The sequence below is a fragment of the Saccopteryx leptura genome, chromosome 3 (assembly GCF_036850995.1).
Source record: "Saccopteryx leptura isolate mSacLep1 chromosome 3, mSacLep1_pri_phased_curated, whole genome shotgun sequence".
NCBI lineage: Eukaryota > Metazoa > Chordata > Mammalia > Chiroptera > Emballonuridae > Saccopteryx > Saccopteryx leptura.
Window position 1 is genome coordinate 275,226,677 of NC_089505.1, and position 9,135 is coordinate 275,235,811.

The window sequence follows — 9,135 nt, forward strand, 5'->3', positions numbered from 1 at the left end:
AAAAAAATCAAGGGAATAAAAAGAAAAGAATTTACCATGAGGAAAAAGATTGTCTTATCGTGAGCTGATATTGCTTCCCTTTTTTTCAGACAATAAAAGTGATGTAACTTTATGTTTGCCTTTTTACTTTGACTGTCAGGGAGCCCAGACTTAAGTTTAATATCTATTTACAAAATTATCTTATCTCCGGTTCCTGGTCCTTCCATTACTCCATGTAGTTATTCACCTCCCCTTTCATCTTTACTTTAACTGCCTCACTTATTTGTACGTTTAATTTCAGCTACACCAGAGTTTTTAAAGAAGCAGATAAAGTATAATAAACAGCAAAACCAACCAACAAATCAGCAACATGACTAAGGTCATCAAGAACTTGATCTCACTTCCCTGAAGTTCCCAGGTTAGCTGGAGAGACTCACTCGCAGGCTGGCACACATGCAACAATTAGAAGAATACATTCAACTTTTAAATGAAAAGAATAATGGTTTTATGGATTGAGGAGACAGATCAGTGAAGACTGGAGCAGTCAAGGAAAGCTTCCTGAAGGAGGCAATACTTTTTTGGTAACTTTTGAAGGCTTGAAGTTACTGTCAGGGATTCATTTCATTGGACCACCCGTATGGTTTTATTTGGCTCTAGGAGGCATTGGGGGAAAGTACCTGGGACTTTGTCTGGTTAGACATTTCCTGAGGGTAGGTTCTGAACTTCTCTGAGTAGCCAGGGCATTGCTTTCTAGGGAGCAACTATGTGAAAGTGATAGGGTCAGTCCTCAGTTCAGTAAAATGGTGAAGTAGGTGGGGCTGGCCTGGGTGCTACTGGCATTTTAGATGAGACAGTTCTTCCTCGGAACTCTTCCATGTACTGCAGTAGTTCTGCATCCTAGTTCACACCCACTAAATGCCAGTAGCAATCTTAGTCATTGGGACAGCCCCAAATGCCTACACATTTTCTGTGACACCCCCTGGAGGGCAGTAACCACTCAGGAGAGAGCTACCACTCCCTTAATACCTGAGATGCTACTCTCTAGCCTGCCATCCACAACTGGGATTTCCAGATTTAACAAAGAAAATATAAAACACCCAGTTAAATTTGAATTCCAAATGACAATGAATAATTTTTAGTATAAGTATGTCCCAGATATTGCATTCTTTATTCTTTATCAGAAATTCAAATTTAATCAGTGGTCTTTATTTTATCTGAAAAAAAAATCTCAGAGTTCATCACTACTGCACACAGACCTGCCTCCCCGAAGTTCCCATGGGCTGGTCATTGTTCTGCGTGCTGAGCTAGCCCTACTTTTTCCCTGTGAGACCCATCTAGTTTGTGAGACTCAGCTGCAGTTCCTCACGTTCATTCTCTGGCTAAATCTCAGTGGTATGGTAAACACTTTGAATCAGATGAACGCATTCTTCTTAACAAGTAGGCTAGTTATCTCATCCAGATAACATCTTACATTAACCCGATTAAAGTACACACACCAGTTTCCAGAAGGCCTCACACTGAATGGTGGTTGGGAGGACAGCCGGGAAATAGGAAACATTTTGAGGGTTAACAGCTGATGCCACGGGACCCTTACATTTTAATGATGCCCAGCTTTGCCTGAACAACGGGAGCTTTGATGTCTGGACCTCCCCTCAGAGACCCTGAGCGAATTATCCTGGGGTGGAGCCTGGGTATGGGGAGCTTTAGAATGTGTTGTCCTCCCTCCCCCAGCCCTCCACTGTCATTCGAATGTGCAGCCAAGTTTGAGAATCACTCCTTTACTTACTGAGAAAAGTGAGAGAAAGGAGAGAGCAAGACAGGAGAGGAGAGGGAAAGAGAGAGAATGAGACTTGGTTTCAGGTACTCCGCTTGGCATTGGTCATTGAGGGGATTTGGAAGAACCCTGAGCCAAGCACATTCCACTCAAGCAGGGAAAAAAAGTTCAAGAAAGTAATATACTCTGAATGTGTTCCATTTCAAGCAAAACAGATGTGAAAAAGAACTTCTGAATAACCCAGAGAGTGTTTCACTTTGTGCCAGACACTGGCCTTTATGCCCCAGCTTAAAAAAAAACAACAGTCCCCTAGAGAGAATCCCATTTTTCTTTACTACACAGTGATTCTAACCAATGCCAGCATCAGGTTCAGAACCCAGGCTGCTCGCACGCGTGGCCTTGCTGGTGTTGGCTGAGGAGCAAGCTTCTGATGTCACCATGGGTACCTCTGCGAAAGAGCCTCCCCTCTCTGCTCCGTGTGGGCTATGAGCCCAGGGTGTCAGTCCCTATGCCATCAGGACATGCCAGCCTTCCCTCTGACAAGTAGGTCAGCATAGACATTGCTCCAGCCTCACGGAGAGGTGCTTGCCGCTGGCAGGAAGCTGCTTCTGCAGAATTAAAAACCATCAGAGTTGATCAAAGGAAGTGCAGGGTAGGCTGGCAGGCGGGCCAGATCCTAATCTCTGCTTGCTGGCCTCACACATCACTGCACATGAGTCACCCCGCTGAGCTCAGCGGACATGCTGTTTGGATTAGGCTTTTACAGGCAAGGTTTGCCAAGCTGCCCTTTGCCGGCTCACTGCAGAGCGGCTTAGAGGCGTGGGAGGAAAGTGGGGATGTGGGTTAGATGTGGTTGCCCAGGTGCCATGCAAGAGGCAGTTGGCTCCTCAGGTGCCCAGGACTGTGGCAACAGGGAGTGGTCGTGAGTCCCACTGTCCCTAACCTATTTTCTCAGCAGGGCTCCATGAACCCTATTGGGAGCCACAGAGCCCACACCGGGCCCACACAGCCTCCCCCTCTTGCCAGCTCTCCAATTAAGATGTGCTATTACAGGACACACATCTTGCCTTCACTCAACCATTTGCCTCTCAACGAGCAGGAATTCCTTTTCGCAAAAGCAGGCAACACTTCACCACTCAGGCATCTTGCTCAAAAGCAGTGGAGTCCAGCAAAAAAGGGAGGGGAGTCAGAATAGAAAAATTTCTAAATTAAGAGCCAACCCATAAAAGCAGGGCTTCCCCTAGTGCCTGGCTGGTGTGACATCACCAGGAATTACTCAATGAAAATGGTGTCAGAGCAGCAGCTCAATTATATGTGGAAATTTTCCTCAAGAAACAAAACTGCAGGAAATAAGCTGGGATAGCAAAATCTGGCCTTGCACTTAGGTCTTTTGGGGGTTGATTCCAGAGGGGTTGATTTCCCTGGACACAGGGCAGGGTAGGATTCTCTTCCAAGCAGCACCTAGCAGGGTCTTGGTACTCAGGAGTGGTAGGAGATATAACCCAGTGGTTGTGTGTGTGTGTATTTGCTTCCTTCTGTAGAAGCAATGGTAGGAACAAGATCAAAATCCTTTGTTTCAAATCCTGCCAAGTTCTGTTTCTGTGCATGGTAACTTGGGAAGAAGCAGCCCCCATTCTTTTGAAAGCCAAAGATTCTTGGCTTGTCGTCTCTACTGGGATTCTCTTTAAAGTATTTTAGACTCTCATTTATTAAAGACATTTCAATGGAGGTGGCAGCCCTCAACACTTTCAAAACAAATGTTGCCACCAGCCCCTACACTCTTGACTCTAAACCACGAATTTCTAAACTTACTCATTGCTCAATTAACTATAATTTAAAAGTAATTATTGTTCCTGGCTTCAGGTTTCTTCTCATCTATCTCTAATTTTCTTTCTTTCTTTTTTTAGATTTTATTTACTGATTTTAGAGAGAGGAGAGAGAGAGAGAGGAAGGGAAGGTAGGAGTGGGAAGCATCAACTCGTAGTAGTTGCTTCTTATATGTGCCTTGACTGCGCAAGCCCAGGGTTTCGAATTGGTGACTTCAGCGTTCCAGGTCAACACTTTATCCACTGTGCCACCACAGGTCAGACCTATCTCTAATTTTCAGGGTGGTCAAATTTGTTCATAAAACCTGTCTTTTCCTTCTTTCCCTCTTTTATTATATTCACTTAAAAATTAAAATAGAGCTGAAGGTACCAGCATGGATAGCTTTCCAGTTGCTAAACACAGCTCAACAGTATAGCAGAGTGGTTAGGGTCTGACCAGCAGGCTAACATGTTTGAGCTTTGCTTCTGCCACCAACTCAAGGTGTGACCTTAGAGCAATTTTCCTAACCCTCCCCCCCAGCCCTCAATTTTATCATCCGGAAAATATGGGTAAAAATAGTCCTAACCTCCTTGGTGAGGACTAAATGAGCTAATACAAGAAAAACATTTAATAAAATCCCTGGCACCCAGCAAACACATAATCAATGCATTAATAATTACATTTTTTTTTCTTTTTTCTTTCTTTTCTGTATTTTTCTGAAGCTGGAAACGGGGAGAGACAGTCAGACAGACTCCCGCATGCGCCCGACCGGGATCCACCCGGCACGCCCACCAGGGGCAACGCTCTGCCCACCAGGAGGCGATGCTCTGCCCCTCCGGGGCTTCGCTCTGTTGCGACCAGAGCCACTCCAGCGCCTGGGGCAGAGGCCAAGGAGCCATATCCAGCGACCAGGCCATCTTTGCTCCAATGGAGCCTCGCGGCAGGAGGGGAAGAGAGAGACAGAGAGGAAGGAGAGGGGGAGGGGTGGAGAAGCAGATGGGCACTTCTCCTGTGTGCCCTGGCCGGGAATCAAACCCGGGACTTCTGCACGCCAGGCCGACGCTCTACCACTGAGCAAACCGGCCAGGGCCGATAATTACATTTTAATAATTGCTCTGCAACCAGCATTGTAGTATAGCTAATGGTGGTAAGCTTAGAACTAATAATCATTCCTTTTGATATTCCCCAGTGCCCAAGATGCTAACGTTTGCTTTAATCAAAAGTATTTGCTTGATGGTGCCTGCGTATTTTTTTTTGTTAGGAAAAGGCCATAAGAGATAGGGAGAGGATCATTTATAAGTGATTAAAAGAAGGTATTTTCCCTTGAGGGTTCCTTTCTATAACTAGAAGAAGAAAATTCCCATAAGTCTTGAGGGCCTGCTATGGATAGGTGGACAGTGGGAACAGGTTCACTTCCTAGCGGAGTCTGTTAGTAGAGGAAGCCCTGGGTAGGAATTTGATGTGTCTGAATAAAACAGAAAGGTATCTCTACTAATCTACCAGTTCTCTGGGTAGCAGGGGATGATGGTAATGTGCAGAGGGCATTCTACTTGTAAAGACACAGTGATGGGCAGCAGTTCTTGTGTACAGGTGGGCCCTGAGCACAATTCACAAGTGGGGTCTAAAAAAACCCGGGGAATTGGAGCTGCTCTGCATAACAAAAGTAAAGGTCTGTCCTTCCTTATTTGGGCAGAGTATGTTGCTTTTAGGAAGATTCTCCCCTCCCTTCTTTAATATGGATTTAGACTGAGGCTGATGGTTTGCCTTTGGGGTGTATGCATGTATGCAGGTGATCTGAGAATTACTCACAGATCAAAAGACCATAGGAAGCATGAGGAGGTGTGTGTGGACTTCGTGTTAGCAGAGTGACCCCGAGGAGAACAAGAACTGGAGAAACGAAGCCTGCGTGAACTATCCTGGGAGTCATGTATAATAATTATATGGCATGATTCCTTATTGAGTAACTCATACACTGAAAACTGTATTGTTGTGGATTATTCCTATTTTATAGGCTGTCCTATTGAGGGTAGAGAGTAAGGATTGAGTGGGAATATGAAATACAAACATTGTGATAGCTTGTATTATTTCTCTTTTGCATTCACTGCTCTATTTTCTGCTCCTAGAACAGTGCCTGGGACACGGGAGGTACTCAGTAAACATTTGTTGAATGAATGAATTTTGTTAGGGAGGAGAGAAAGCGGTTTCACAGAGGAAAAGAAGAAAAAGAGGGTGGGCCTTGGGGCTGGTCGGCAAAGCTGGAAAATTGAGTATAAAATTATTATTATTTTTTAATTTATTTATTCATTTTAGAGGAGGGAGAGAAAGAGAGAGAGAGAGAGAGAGAAGGGGGGAGGAGCAGGAAGCTTCAACTCCCATATGTGCCTTGACCGGGCAAGCCCAGGGTTTTGAACCGGCAACCTCAGCATTCCAGGTCGACGATTTATCCACTGCGCCACCACAGGTCAGGCGGAAAATTGAGAATAACCACAAACAGACCCTGCTAAAAGTTCTTCCTTCTTCTCATGGGCTCTGGGAACAATCATGGTGGGTTTTTTTTGTTTGTTTTTTGTTTTTTGTATTTTTCTGAAGCTGGAAACGGGGAGAGACAGTCAGACAGACTCCCACATGTGCCCGACCGGGATCCACCCGGCACGCCCACCAGGGGGCCACGCTCTGCCCACCAGGGGGCAATTCTCTGCCCCTCCTGGGCGTCGCTCTGTTGAGACCAGAGCCACTCTAGCGCCTGGGGCAGAGGCCAAGGAGCCATCCCCAGCACCCGGGCCATCTTTGCTCCAATGGAGCCTTGGCTGCGGGAGGGGAAGAGAGAGACAGAGAGGAAGGAGAGGGGGAGGGGTGGAGAAGCAGATGGGCGCTTCTCCTGTGTGCCCTGGCCGGGAATCGAACCCGGGACTTCTGCACGCCAGGCCGACGCTCTACCACTGAGCCAACTGGCCAGGGCCTCATGATTATTACTTTGTGTGTGTGTGTGTGTGTTTTTTTTTTACAGAGACAGAGAAAGAGTCAGAGAGAAGGATAGACAGGGACAGACAGACAGGAATGGAGAGAGATGAAAAGCATCAATCATTAGTTTTTCGTTGCATGTTGCAACACCTTAGTTGTTCATTGATTACCTTCTCATTTATAAATTTTTATTTATTTATTTATTTTAGAGAGGAGAGAGAGAGTGAGAGAGAGAGAGAGAAAGGGGGAGAAGCAAGAAGCATCAACTCCCATATGTGCCTTGACCAGGCAAGCCCAGGGTTTTGAACTGGTGACCTCAGCATTCCAGGTCAATGCTTTGTCCACTGCACCACCACAGGTCAGGCTGACTACCTTCTCATGTGTGCCTTGACCACGGGCCTTCAGCAGACCGAGTAACAAGCGACCTTGGGTCCAAGCTGGTGAGCTTTGCTCAAACCAGATGAGCCTGCGCTCAAGCTGGCGGCCTTGGGGTCTCGAACCTGGGTCCTCCGCATCCCAGTCCGACGCTCTATCTATTGCACCACCGCCTGGTCAGGCAACAACAATCATGTTTAATACCCAGCTTTTTTCTTGCCTTCTTCTGATCACCAAACTTTCAATGGCATGGCTTACACATATATGATAGAGGTGCAGAAATCAGGGGCAAGACAAAAAAGCAAACATGACTTCCCTGCATCATCCCTTGTACTGGTTTCCTACTGGTGGTGTAAGAAATGATTACAAACTGAATGACTTAAAGTTACCACAAATTTGTTGTTTCACTGGTCTGGATGTTAGAAGACCTAAAATCAAGGTCAGCAGGGCTGTATCCCCTCTGGAGGCTCTAGGTGAGAATCTGTTTTCCTGCCCTTTTTCAGCTTCTAAAGCCGACCTGCATTCCTTGACCCCTCCTGGATCCCTCTGACCTCTGTTGCTATCACCACATCTTCTCTGATTTTATTCTCCTGCCTCCCTTTTTTCCTTATAAGGAAACTTGTGATTACATCGTGCTCACCCAGATAAGCCAGGATAATCTCTCCATCTCACAGTTCTTAACTTAATCATATCTGCAGAGTCCTGGATGGGGACATTCTTGATGGCCATTATTCTGCCTACTGCACCCATGAAGCCACATCAGTGTCAGGTCAAGGGAAGATGGCAGCCCCAGAGCGAGCACAGGGCAAGACCCACCCTACAGGAGCAGCGGCTTCAGCTGAGTGTGGAGTTTAGGAGCAGGTAAAAGCAGAGAAACAGGTTACAGCCTGGACTGGCTTTGGAGATAAAAGACCAACGTCCTCTCTGCAAATATACTGGAGGAAAATGGATCTTGGTGACAGAGGTGGAAATATAGATTCTGCTATTATGGACACAGGGGCTTTGCAGAGAGCAGACACTCAGGTTACAGCTCTTTTCCAGTTGGGGGGTAGAGAATTTGAGACAATCTGTATGGTGCAGGGCCTGGTGTATGGCAGGTGTGCAATTCAATAAGAGCCATCTATTATTAATACCAGAAAGAGAGGGGCTAGGGGCCTTCCAGAGCCCCAGCTGTCTGTGGAGGCAGGTCATACACAGCCCAACATCCCTGAGCTCGGGGAAACAGGAAGATCTGTCAGAAGGGAATAAGGTATGAGGCAGGTGTGCAGAGGTAGAGTTTCAAATGCTCTTTATCTTAACTTCTTCCCACACAAGCTAGGAGGAAGCATCTGGCCAGTTCTTTAATGAAACTTGGAACTCACTGCTTCAGTCAAGAAGGAAATATTTTTGTGGTTTTTCTGTGGGGGAAGAAAGTAATAAATCTTTCTGTTGTTGAAGGCACACCTTTCAGTGGCGTAGCTTGGAGAGGGACATATTATTCTTAAAGTGTATGTGCTTGAAAGTTGAGCGTCAGGTTATTGGGATGCTTCACACAGACCCGGACGGGCAAGAGCAAAGTATGAGCTAATGGTTGCAATCTCCATAGTAGCCACTGAGGGTACAGATTTAGGAAACAGACATTCTCATTAGAGCTGCTGGTTTGGGGGCTGGGTAGTGACTCTGCAACAGTCACGTGTCTCTCCCCACGCTTTCCTGTGGAGCCCCTATTTGTCTGTCATCAGTGCCCACTCTGATCAGGCACATGTGCTAGGAGAAGACAAGAGATCTGTTCTTTAGGAAATAATTAATTCTGTACAAATGTGTTGAAATGTTGCTGTATGCCTGACACTGTTCTAGGTTCAGGGGATACCATAGTGACCAAAACAGACAACAAAAGATAAACATGTGTCAGGTTGTGATAGGGCAGTGGTAGTCAACCTGGTCCCTACCGCCCACTAGTGGGCATTCCAGCTTTCATGGCGGGCAGTGGTGGAGCAACCAAAGTATAAATAAAAGATAGATTTAACTATAGTAAGTTGTTTTATAAAGATTTATTCTGCCAAACTTAGCAAAAATCCGACATAAAGTACTTGGTAAGTAATTATGATTATATGCTTTAACTTGCTGTAACTCTGCTTTATAAATTTTATAAAGTTACTTCCCTACTTTATAAATCACCATTACGGTGGAATTGGTGGGTGGTTAGAAAATTTTATTACTAACAGAGATACAAAAGTGGGCAGTAGGTATAAAAAGGTTGA